The sequence below is a fragment of the Fukomys damarensis genome, unplaced genomic scaffold (assembly GCF_012274545.1).
Source record: "Fukomys damarensis isolate Sample0158 unplaced genomic scaffold, DMR_v1.0_HiC HiC_scaffold_21, whole genome shotgun sequence".
Lineage (NCBI taxonomy): Eukaryota > Metazoa > Chordata > Mammalia > Rodentia > Bathyergidae > Fukomys > Fukomys damarensis.
The window spans coordinates 32,638,682-32,650,318 of record NW_022900933.1 but is presented as its reverse complement, the minus strand read 5'-3'; the positions used below and the strand labels follow the sequence as shown (position 1 = coordinate 32,650,318).

General features: G+C 39.4%; 1 pseudogene; it reads right to left on the bottom strand.

Annotated features, from left to right (window-relative positions):
- Positions 1 to 2,274: 2,274 nt before the first annotated feature.
- Positions 2,275 to 2,571, bottom strand: LOC104851881 (annotated as a pseudogene).
- Positions 2,572 to 11,637: the final 9,066 nt, after the last annotated feature.

Sequence of the window (11,637 nt, the reverse complement as noted above, 5' to 3'; positions counted from 1 at the left end):
CTCAATCTGAAACTCCTGGGTAGATGTTGGCACTTCTTGGTAGATCATCTACATCATTTAACTTCTTTTCCTGTAAGGTTTTTGTCCCTTGTTCTATATTCTAGACATATAACTAAGAGGTTAAAATGAGTCTTCAAAAATTATGATTTTTTTTTCTAGAAAAGCTGCTTCTCCAGCTTGCTTATGCTGAGAGATAAACCACCATTTCCCCAGTTCTGTTACAAAGGAGGAGTCAACACTTCCACTCCTCTGGGACAAAGCTTTTTAAACCTATATATAGATATTTCTTGGTTTTAGTTCTACCTTGACTACAAATTGGAAAATTTCTCTGTGCCCAAGGTGCTTCGATAGCTATCCTTCTAGTTTGGCCAAATTGTGAAAAACATCATCAGTCATCTGAGGTTTCTTTTACTCAATTGAGGCAGAAATCACAACTCAGCAAAGTGCAGATCCCTTGATGTTTGTTCCAGACTCTGAATGGCAGGGACTCTCAACCCTCAGTGTTATGGTTCTTAGTGTTATAACTGTCAGTGTTGCAGTCTTTCACAGTTTCAAGCCAACCCTATCAGTTCCCTAACGGTCATGGCTTGTAGCCCCCTTGACAGTTTTTTGGAGCTCTTCTAGTAGCATCTGCTGTCTCTTTGTGGATCTCTGCAAATCATTGCATGTCTCCACAGATCTCTGCCAGTAGCCACCACTGGTCTCTGCCCGTCTCTGGAACTTTTCAGGGTTGGTAGTTCCTAGTGTTACCAGCTCTTTTTAGTGAGACTCACCCAGCCCACTCTACCCTAGATAAGAATCACAAATAGACAAGAGGATCACACAAGTGAGGCTTTATTGGGACTTATTCTGCAGCATGGCATTGCACAGGACAGAGCCCTCCTCAACTGACCCAAGCAGTATGAAGATGTGCTGCTTCTATATTGGAAGAAAGAGCCATGTGTGGCGGTCCAGCCGTCACAATCAAACAGCACCTGAATGGGGGAGTGAGGATTACAAGACAAAAGAGATTAACACATGGTTCTCTGAGAGGAGATCTTCTGCCTTCTGGACTTTATTCACATGCTTATATAGCTCAGCCACACAAAAACAAGCATTATTACAATTGTTTCCTTGTTCTCTTATCCATGTTTCTTTTCCAAAAGTCAAGGAAGAGTCTTGCTGTTCTCAAGAAACATAAACATACTTTTATCGATCTAGCTAGAACTTTTTCTGCTAAAGTAGAAACTACAATTGTACATCATGATCATGGCTGCATTTCAGGCTCTGCAGCACTCCAGGGCTCACAGGCATGTGGGCCCCCACAGCCATGCATGTGCAGTTTCTTATATTTTCTGGGCCTATTTGAGGACTTTCAGAATAATGACAGAGAGCATAGCATCATCTGGAGGTTACAAAGCAAAGTCATCAGAGGCTGCCAGACAGTCATCAGGGATTGTTCTGTGTTTCAAGCCTGCAAGAACCATGACAAGAATCTCTTAGAGCAGCCATGGGGCATCTGGAACAACCGCCATTATCATGATGACAACTCCGCTGAACTCCAAGGGAAGCAGCTGCTGCTTGATTGAAAGCAGCCATGTTTCTGCCAAAATGGTGAAGATGAAATCACAACTGTCATTGCTTTTGAGGAGTTTCCAGGAAGGCTGGCCATATGGGTGGTGGGGGTTTGGAGAATTCAGGAATATCAACAGTGGGCCCCTCTCCCTCTCTGATGTCTGCCTCATCAGGCATGGTTTGCTGGCAGCTCCTCAGAGAACAGCAGTAGAGCTGGGAATATCCCACAGTAAGGGAAGGACATGGTGGCTGTTGGTCAAGCTAGGGCTCCTGTCAGTACCATCTACAGAATGATCATTGAAGTAACCCCAGAAGAGGCTGGATGACCGGGAGCTAGTCACCCCAGGCTACCCTCAGAGAAGTGAGTGGCACTAAAGGAGAGGGGCATGAAAAACTCACAGTTGGATCATGCCCCCTTCTGGATGTGAGAGGGGAAGGGAAGGGTCATGTCTCATTTCTTTTCTATCTTGAACTCATTTTACATTTTTCTTTCTCTACTTACATTTGTCAGGACTTTCCTTATACTGTTGGTAGTAGACAGGTGAATGAATCCAGAGAGTCAAGGCTCAGATTCAGGCCAGATTCTTTCTAAATGAAAGAATAGAGAAAACTATACTGTAGTAGTCAGGATGTGGAACCAAATTGCAGTTTTCTAACTGAGAAAGTATTTTTGGTCTGTAAGAACAGAGTTCTGGAGTAAATTTGTTGCAGTTTCCCTATTTAGTAGACACTTCCTGTCTGCTGCTGGAACACATCAGATGTATCTTTGTCTTCCAGTTCCAACTGAGCAGGTGTCTGTTTCATTGCTTGGCTGCCCATCAAATCAGAATCTGATCTGCCTCATTGTCAAACCATGTCTTTCACAATAGGCTTTCATTAGTTTACTAAGTGGTGTATGCCTCTTAATCTTAAACTGCACCACAGAACCATCCTGGCCGCCACCTTCAAATTAATATGATTGTTGTTCTCAGTCTTGACTCCTTCCTTGGGCTTTTTGTTGGCCAGAAATCGGCCGAGTCATCTCAGCTGTCACTTCACAAAAGAGATATCAGATTTGCACCAAATGAGCACACAAGCAGCACCAGGAGTAAGTAAATTTACCACTTAGACCCTTCCAGAAATAATTGCTTAAGGATGTACTACAGCAAAATTAAGTAGGAATCCAATAGGAAGATATCAAAAGATACAAGTTAATAACAGATAATTTCACCATCTTCTCTTTTGGGCCCACTCTGTATGACCCCGCCAAGAATAATTTTCAAGTCATCATCAGACTATATATACTCGTTATTGGTTTTCGATGTTCAGAATTAACCAATGGGGATGGGATGTCTAGTGCGCATAAAGCTCTGGATATGGTTGCCCAGCATGGGAATTACAAAAAAAAAAAAAGCCATGGTGGTACATGACTGTAATCCCAGCACTCTGGGAAGATGAGGCAGGAGGATCTCGAGTTTAAATTTGGGCAAAGTTACCTTAAATTTGTGCCTCTCTCCCATTCCAAGTCTTGGTAATTTCCTGTTTAAGAGGCCAGGACGGAGAAACTGCTGTGGAAAGCATCTCTTGGTCCATTGCATCTTCTGTATACTCAAAGCTATGGATCCTCCTCCTCTGCTTTATGCTTCAATAAATATTCACCTACCTTCTGTCTTAGAAATACTCACCAAAATTTTTGATTTGCTCATGTAGCCTCATGTCTCTTCTTCTGATTTCACTCATGGACTCATTTCCTCTTGTGCTTCTTTACTGACATTGTAATGAGTTTTCGGGAAAAGGTATTGGTAAATACTTAAGCTCCTTCCTCTTCCTCAAAGTGGATCCCTACCTGAATCACTGAAGTTTACTAAAGCCTGTAAATGGGGGACAATGTGATCTGGTTTGCTTTTTTTAATTTTTTTTGTACAGGGGATCGAACTCAGGTCTTTGCTCTTGTGAAGCAGGGGGCAGAACCACTAAGATAAATCACCAGCCCTGGTTTGCATTTTTCAAAGATCACCATAGGTACTCTATAGAAAATAGAAACATGGGTTAAGATGTTGGATTGTTGGATTATTCAGAATTATCAGAAACCAATAGGACATATGCATATATAAAAGAAGGTTTATAATGAACAATTGGTTCACATAATCATGAAAATTGAGATGTCCCACTATCTGCAGTCCACAAGATGGAGACCCAGGAAAGCTGGTGCAGTCCAAAGACAAAACACCAGGGAGCTGATGATATAAATTCCAGCCTGAGAACAAGAGAAGATGAGAAATCTCAGTTCAAGTGGCATGAATATAATGAAAATGGCTATACTTCCAAAACTGTAATACAGATTTAATGCGATGTTGATTAAAATACCAATAGCTTATTTCACAGAATTAGGGAAAACTATCCTAAAATTCATTTAGAACCAGAAGAGATGTAGAATAGCAAAAGCAATTCTGGAAACAAGGCAAAGCAGGGTGCATCAAAATCCCTGATTTGAAAATATACTACAAAGTTACTGTGATAAAAACAGCATGGTGCTGCCAAAAAAAAAAACAGACCCAGAGATACGCATAACAGATTAGACGATGCAGAAACACCTCCAAACATACTTAGCTATCGTACCTTTGACAAAGGAGTCAAACTGAAAAAAAAAAAGATAGCCTCTTAATAATGGTGCTGGAAAAATTGGCTTTCCACATGCCGAAGACTAAAATTACATGCATATCTCTTATCATGCACTAAACTAAAACTAAAATGTATGAGAGATCCTAGTTACATAGTAATTCCTGTAAGAATTGATTTAGTGCCATTTTCCAGCCACAGTTGATTGATCTAAGGTTGGACTCTTAATACAAGCAAGTATCAAGCCAAAGACTATTGGTCCTTGGATATTGTGCTGTAATAGAGGGATGGAACCAGTCTCTTCACTATAACTTAGGGACCATGCTTTCTTTCCTACCCTGGAGAAAGCTCTCCCAAGGTAAGTTAGTGATGAAAGCAAGCTGCTGAAAGAAAGAGGTAAGAGCCAGGGGGAACAACTGACCATGATCAAATTCCTACTCCTCAAAGACGTTAGGGAGCTTTCCTGTCTGAGGTTTAGACAGTTCTTTATATTCTTAATGTTAAACCCTTTTTAGGCATAAACAAGTTGAAGCTGAGTTTCTATCATTTGCCACAGAAAAGTTTTAATGGAGAGACTAAGAGTCACTTCTCTCCCCACACCATGATATTACCGTTTTTAATTTTAAAAAGGTAACAAACATTCTTATGCTGAGTACAGTAGTACACACCAGTGTTCCCAGCTACAGAAGAAGCTGAGGCATCAGGATAACTTAAATCCAAGTTTCAGGGCCAACCTGGGCACTATAGTGAGACCCTGCCATTTTTAAAAAAGGAAAAACACTAAAGTAAATTGAGAAATGTTCAATAACAGGCAACCCTTGCTGAATTTATTCTAATTTGGAGAAGTTTGGAACAGAATGCAGTTGATGTGAGAATCAAGCTCTTTTAAGTTTTCTGTGACAAAAACCTTAAATTACTTTGACAGTGCCAGTAAATCTGACTCCAAATTCAGCCACAACACAATTTAGCTTCCTACCACCCACCCTCACCCCAGGAGATAGCTCTTTTAGCTGCTTGAATTACTGGTACAAACAACCTTCCTCAATTTAATTTCTGCGAGTCACAAAAGACTAGCACTGTTAATTCAGAACTACAGTTTTCAATAAAGGGCTTAGTGGGCCCCATCTCAGTGTATTCCCAGCAACCCACAATGCAAGGCCTTGCTTCTGTTGTTATATAAAAGGGCATAATTCAAGCTATAGATTTATGCATATAATGAATAAGAAAGACATTCTCACCCACTTACCTTTTTTAATGTGGTTTGATCAATGTTCATTTTCTAAGTAGCTGGTGTTAGATTCTAGAAAATTATATAATGAAATAAGGCTGTTCTACCTCAGACCCAAATACCTTGAATTCTAACCTCTCTAGAAAAGCACATTTAATTGTTGTTCAAGGACCAAAGTTCCCTTAGAAATGAAGTGTCTTTGTCTCTATTTGTGTCTGTCTTCACAATTGTGCACCCTCAATGACAGAGAGACTCAGATAATCAAGCAGGAGAGCAGAAGAGTTGCAAAGGTGAGGAAAACATTCATTATATAACTGGTAACGTCAGTAACACACTTCTGAATTGCAAGCACAATGGTAATATAAGAAGAACCAATAAAAGCTATGGTCCATTATGACAAAGACTCTTGAGAAATAATTGCCCTTAAGCAGCTCAAAAGGTAATTTTGGACCAGGGTTATATCTCAGCAGTGCTGTGCCTGCCTGGCGAGCACAAGGTCCTGAGTCTGATCCTCCATATTGAGAAAAAAAAAATCGTAATCTTGATGTTCCAAATTCACTTGTTTTAGATGTGCAATGTGCATTTTAAATTAGTCCGCTCTTCAAAAAAATTTAATATGATTAAAAATATTTTGCTTTATTATATCACCTTTGATTTTTAAAATTTGGCATTGCTATTCTCTCCCAAACTACATACATCCAGAAATTCTTCTATTCTTCTATTTCATGGAAGTGAAAAGAAATTGGCAACCTAAGCCATCAGATCAAAAATCAGATCCCAGTACCACATTTGCTAACCACATAGCTTCAGGCAAATTAAGTATAATAATATTTATCCTTGAATAGGGATGTGGAAATTAATGGAGATCATTAGTATATGCATGGATTAAGAATACTTCAAATGAAAGTCATCAACTACAGTGATACAGGGATAACCATGTTTATAGCACCATAATTCATTGTCGCGAGCCGGCGACGCAGAGCACTGTCCAGCAGTGTCTCAAACCTGAAAGAGCAGCGGGGTGGAGATGGAGCAGAGAGGAAGGAAGGACGCCAAGACAAGAGTCTGATCAAGGCGACGTTTATTGCCGGCAAGCGTTGGCCTTTTAAAGCAAAAAAAAAAAAAAAAACACAAACTATTATGGGATGGGGTTACAGGAAAAGAGCAAACAAGCTCAACAAAAACAACCCACCGTGGGTAGCAGTAACCCGGACAACCACACATCTAAAGGTCAGAGACAAGAAACTGTAACTTTCAGGAATTCCACAAAGGAAACACACCACCTGCTAAACTGGAGAAATTTAACACATATGGAGTTACTAAAGTTAACGATACTTACAACCAATACTCATGATCCCCACAATTCATAATAGCTGTTATGGAAATAGCCTATATAACCATCAACGGATGAACAGTCAAACTGTGGTATACATACACAATGGAGTATTACTCAACCATAAAGGATAAATTGGAGTCATTTGTAGAAAAATAGATCTTGAGACGACAATGTTAAGTGCATTAAATCAAACACATAGGTTAAATAGTGCATGATTTTTTCCCAATATGAGAAACCCAAAATATAAACAACTAAAAGAACAAAATAAAAGAGAGATCATGGCCAATAGGGAAATATAACCTGTAGAGATAGGAAAGGCATCTTGGGGGTGACAGATGGTGAAAGAGCAGGAGAGAGGGGAAGTAAAAATTATAAAATGTGATATACATATGTACCAGTTCCCCAAGATGAATGTAAGTATGATGTATTGCAAACATATACTAATAAAAAAGTTTTAAAGAGTACTTTGGAGGAACAATACCTTAAGATCAAAAAAGTTGATTGGCTTCCATAATTGAAAAGGTAGAGTAGGACTGTTTGATTTTGAAGCTTCCTTCAGTAAGCATCTCTAATGATAGGTTACCAGAGACTCCTTTTTTGTTTGCTTTATGCCAATCAGCATAATTTAATTTAAGGCAGGCTCTCTTTGGATAGCAAGATTGTTGCCAAGAGTTTCTTGAAGTATCTTCTGTGAAAAGAGACTTTCTTCTCCAGAAGTCCCATTCTGGCTCTTGACCAAATTAAATGTGCTTCCCTGAAACAAACTTTAAGGACAGGGTGTTTATGTAGGGGGTGGCTATAAGGGAGGGAAGTAGGATGATGGAAATATATGCATATGTGAAAATGCTATAGTAATATTCAATAATTTGCAAAATTAATATGCACCAATAAAAATATATGGAGGTAGAATAACAGGGGTATTACATTTCTTTAATGTCAATAAAAATCAGACTAACTATAAAACATGAAATAAATAAAAACCACCCAAACTACTTAATTGGGAAAGGGAGGAATTGTAAGGAAGAGAAAAGGTATTAGTTTGAGCTGCCATGACAAATATCATAGACTAGGTGGCTTAATTATTTTTAAAAATTTTCTCACATTTCTGGATGTCCAAGATCAAGGTTCTGGTTTATTTGGCTTCTGGCAAGGGCTCTCTTTCTAGCTTGTAGACAATTGTCTTCTTCTTAGGTCTGACATAACTTTTTCTTGCTGGGGGGAGCAGAAGAGGGAGGACCCTATCCTAAGGTGCATCTATCCTGGGCAAGCTCTCTGATGTTTCTTCTTTTAAAGTCACCAATCTTTATCCGATCAGGAAACCACCCAAATAACTTCATTTAACCTTAATTACTTCCTTTGAGGTCCCCACCTCCAAATACAGCCACATTGTGTCCCATAGGAATAGAGCTTCACTATGAATCTTGGGGAGACATGAGCATTCAGTCCACAACAGTGGGGAATGGGTGAAGCACTATGCCCTGAAATATGATGCTGAATAAATTAAGGTAAATTCCATCCCTAGTTTTGACAGAGAAAAATAGATCTTTCTGAAGGATTAGGGATTAACTGGTACTCTTGCCAATTAAACTTCCGGGAGATTCCCTAGCACCTTAAACCCTCAAGATTGTATCACTAGTGTTCATCTTTGCTTTTCTAAATGATGTAGGATTCACGTATCTGTAAACTAGATGGTTTAGCTTTTCCTGTCTTTTTGTGTTTACAGATATTAAGATGTTATTGTTTAAAGACTGATTAATATATATGAGTTAAATCATGACCCAGTGCTATAATCAATTGCAAAATGCAAAAACTGACAACATTGTTTCAAAAATGAGCATATTAAAATGCGTGAAATACAATGCATGGAATCATCTATGATTACATTCGTTCCTTGCTTTTTTTGGCTTAATATCATGTTTGTAAGATTCATTCAAGTTTTTTAAAGTTCCAACTCACTTAATATATGAATATACCACTTTTTTTTTTGAGACAGTGTCTCACTGTGTAGTCCATTTTGGCCTTTAACTCACTGTCCTCCTGCCTAGTCTCCCTCAGTGCTGGAATCACATGTGTGCATCACCTTGCTCAGTTTATGCCACATTTTTCATCCATGATATTACTGATGCATATTTTGATTGCTCACCATTTTTACTTATATAAACAGTACTGGTCTGAATATCTTGTTCCTATCTACTGGAGCACACAGAAATAAGCTTCTTTGTATACCCAATAGTAGAATGGTTATGCCATAGGACAAGTCAAATTTCACCCTTCATAGCAAATACAGTCCTAAACTGCTTTCCTAAATGCTTTTTCCTATTTTCACTTCACCAGCAGTGTAAAGAATTCCTGTTAATCAATGTCTTTATGAATACATACACTTAGAATCGTTTTTTTTAAACCAATCTGAATCAATAGTGTTACCTTATTATGCTCTAATTCATATTTCCCTTATACTAATATATTCGAGTAGCTTTCCATTTGCCTTATTTGGATTTCTTCATTTGTTCAAGTGTTTTGCCATTTTTCCCTTGGTTTCTTTTTCTTAATTACTGTGGACCTTTGACATATGAATTCAATTCGTTCAAGAGGACTGGTTGTAACTCCACTTGGTCAATTGAAGGCTCAGACTCCTCTACACAGCCTTCAAAATCTCTCCTGTGTATAGGTAGATCTCAGTGTCCTTAGAGGGACACAGGTCTTGGATTTCTCAATTAACCCCATACACAAAAGGATGCTATAATGTTCCTTCCAGAACTCTTTAAGTAGATTGGGGATTTAGCTCAGTGGTTCTGCTGCCTGCCTTGCAAGTGCAAGATCCCAAGTTCGATCCCTGGTACAAAAAACAAAACAAAACAAAAAAAAACTCTTTAAAGATTAAATCTGTATCCTGTATCTGAGACCATCTGGAAGCAAAAGTGGCTGGCCTCTGGGTCATAACTCAAGAGTTTGGTCTTAAGTTAAAACTAAAATTCCAGTTGTAACTCAAGTTGTTCATAAGTCAGGCCAATTATAACTAGAGGGGCCACTATATTCTACGTTGGACATGTTTATTTTGAGGTACCTATAAGATTCCCATGTGGCTGTTCCCAACCACCTGAGCTCTAGAGGCAATCACTTGCTGTGTTGCCACTCAGCCATTGTTACTCAGCTACTCTTGCTTCCCCAATCTCACACTCCCCCTTGTTCCACCTCACCCAACTTGTTCCCAATAACCGTTCATAAAAATCCAGTTCAACATACTCCCAATGGATTCTCCTCTGGAGTTACCTCCAGAGTTCCTGTCTCAACCCTAAATTCAGGCTGGCTGTGGTTTTGGTTTTTGTTTTGTTTTGTTTTTCTACCAGAGGTCAAACCCAGGACCTTGCACTTGCAAGGCAGGCAGCAGAATTACTGAGCTAAATTCCCTGCCCTGGCTGTGCTCTTTTACTGAGTGGACACTATTTTTTTTTGTATGCAAAGCAATACAAAGAAATACAATTTGCCTTTTCTTCGTGATTTAAAAAACCCAGCTTTCATATTGTTTTCTGAAAGATAAGCCTGGGAAGGGGGTTGAGGGAATGGTTATGAATGGTAGAAAAGTGTATATGAAGGAATGACTAGAGTAACAGAAAGTGGTATAAACAGCTAGATGTCGATGACTCCAGTTTTCAGCTTACCCAAGTGGGTAGTGTGGTAATGGAAGAAGCAGAGAAATGAAAAGAACATAAATTCGGGACTTTTGATTGAAAGCAACAGAAACCCACTGTTTTTACCCACTTACAATTAGTTTCAGAGAAAAGAAAGAAGTAGGGAAACATAATGGCTCCTTTGACAAAATGGAAAAGAGTAGGGATGGCTTGGATTCACACATATTTAGGCACAAGTATTTCACATGGTGTCATGGTTTGTTTTTCCCTTAAGATCTGTTTCTTTCTGTTTATGGCAGTGGTGGTGAATCTACAGCATGTGTGCCACAGTGGGTTGTTTGTATCACTGAAAGCTCTGAAAGATTCACCATTACTGGCTTATGGTCTTCCTTCTTGCCTACTACAGGTCTTTCTCCTCTTAGCTAAAGAAGACAATTTACAATATCTTTTAAAGTTAGAGAAATAGAGGAAGAAATAGCTCCTTTGAGAACCTAACAGAAATTTCCCAAAGAGGTTCTGGTTGGCCTGTTTATATCACATGCCCACCCAAATCTGACTAAACCCACTCTCTTTACCACTACTGAGTACCGTCTTCACACTAGCCTCTAGCACTATGCCTGACATGTGGTATTGGATGCTTTAAAAGATGTGTATCAGAAGCTACGCCAATTTTATCAGCTTTAACTCCCTGAACAGTCTTGATTTTACTTGGAGCCATGAGTGAGGCAATTACAAGTTCTTTTATTCTATTCCAATCTTAATTACAAATATCTACAATATTCACCTTACATATCACTTTTCACAGAATAATCTATAGGCTACAAAACAGTTAAGAAAAGATTAACAGTAGCGTCAGGATTCTAGGTCAGAAGTGAAAGCGAAGGCAGGGAGCCAATGTAGATGTAAAAGAGTCTATTCAGGTGGTCAGATAAGGTTCTGAACTCAGGCAGAGCTGTCAAGGCAGGGAGCTGTTCAAAGGGCAGAGCTTGGGCCAAGCCCAAGTATGAGCAGCAGGCAGTTTCAAGTGGGGTACATCAAGCGGGGAGATGAAGCTGAGTTGAAGCCTGGGGACAGAGCCTGGGTTCATCACCTGTTGACTTGGTGGTGTGATAAGGGAAAGGGCCTTTGTGTGCTGGTGTACTCTAACATTATTAGGTGCCCTGCTACCGACCGTAGGGCAGCAAACACGGGATTTCACGAGGAGATACAGGTTCTCTGAAAGGTGGGAGCAGGTTCGGCGATGACAGTCAGACAAAAGCACTCAACACCGAGGTGAAGTTTGCAAATGCTGC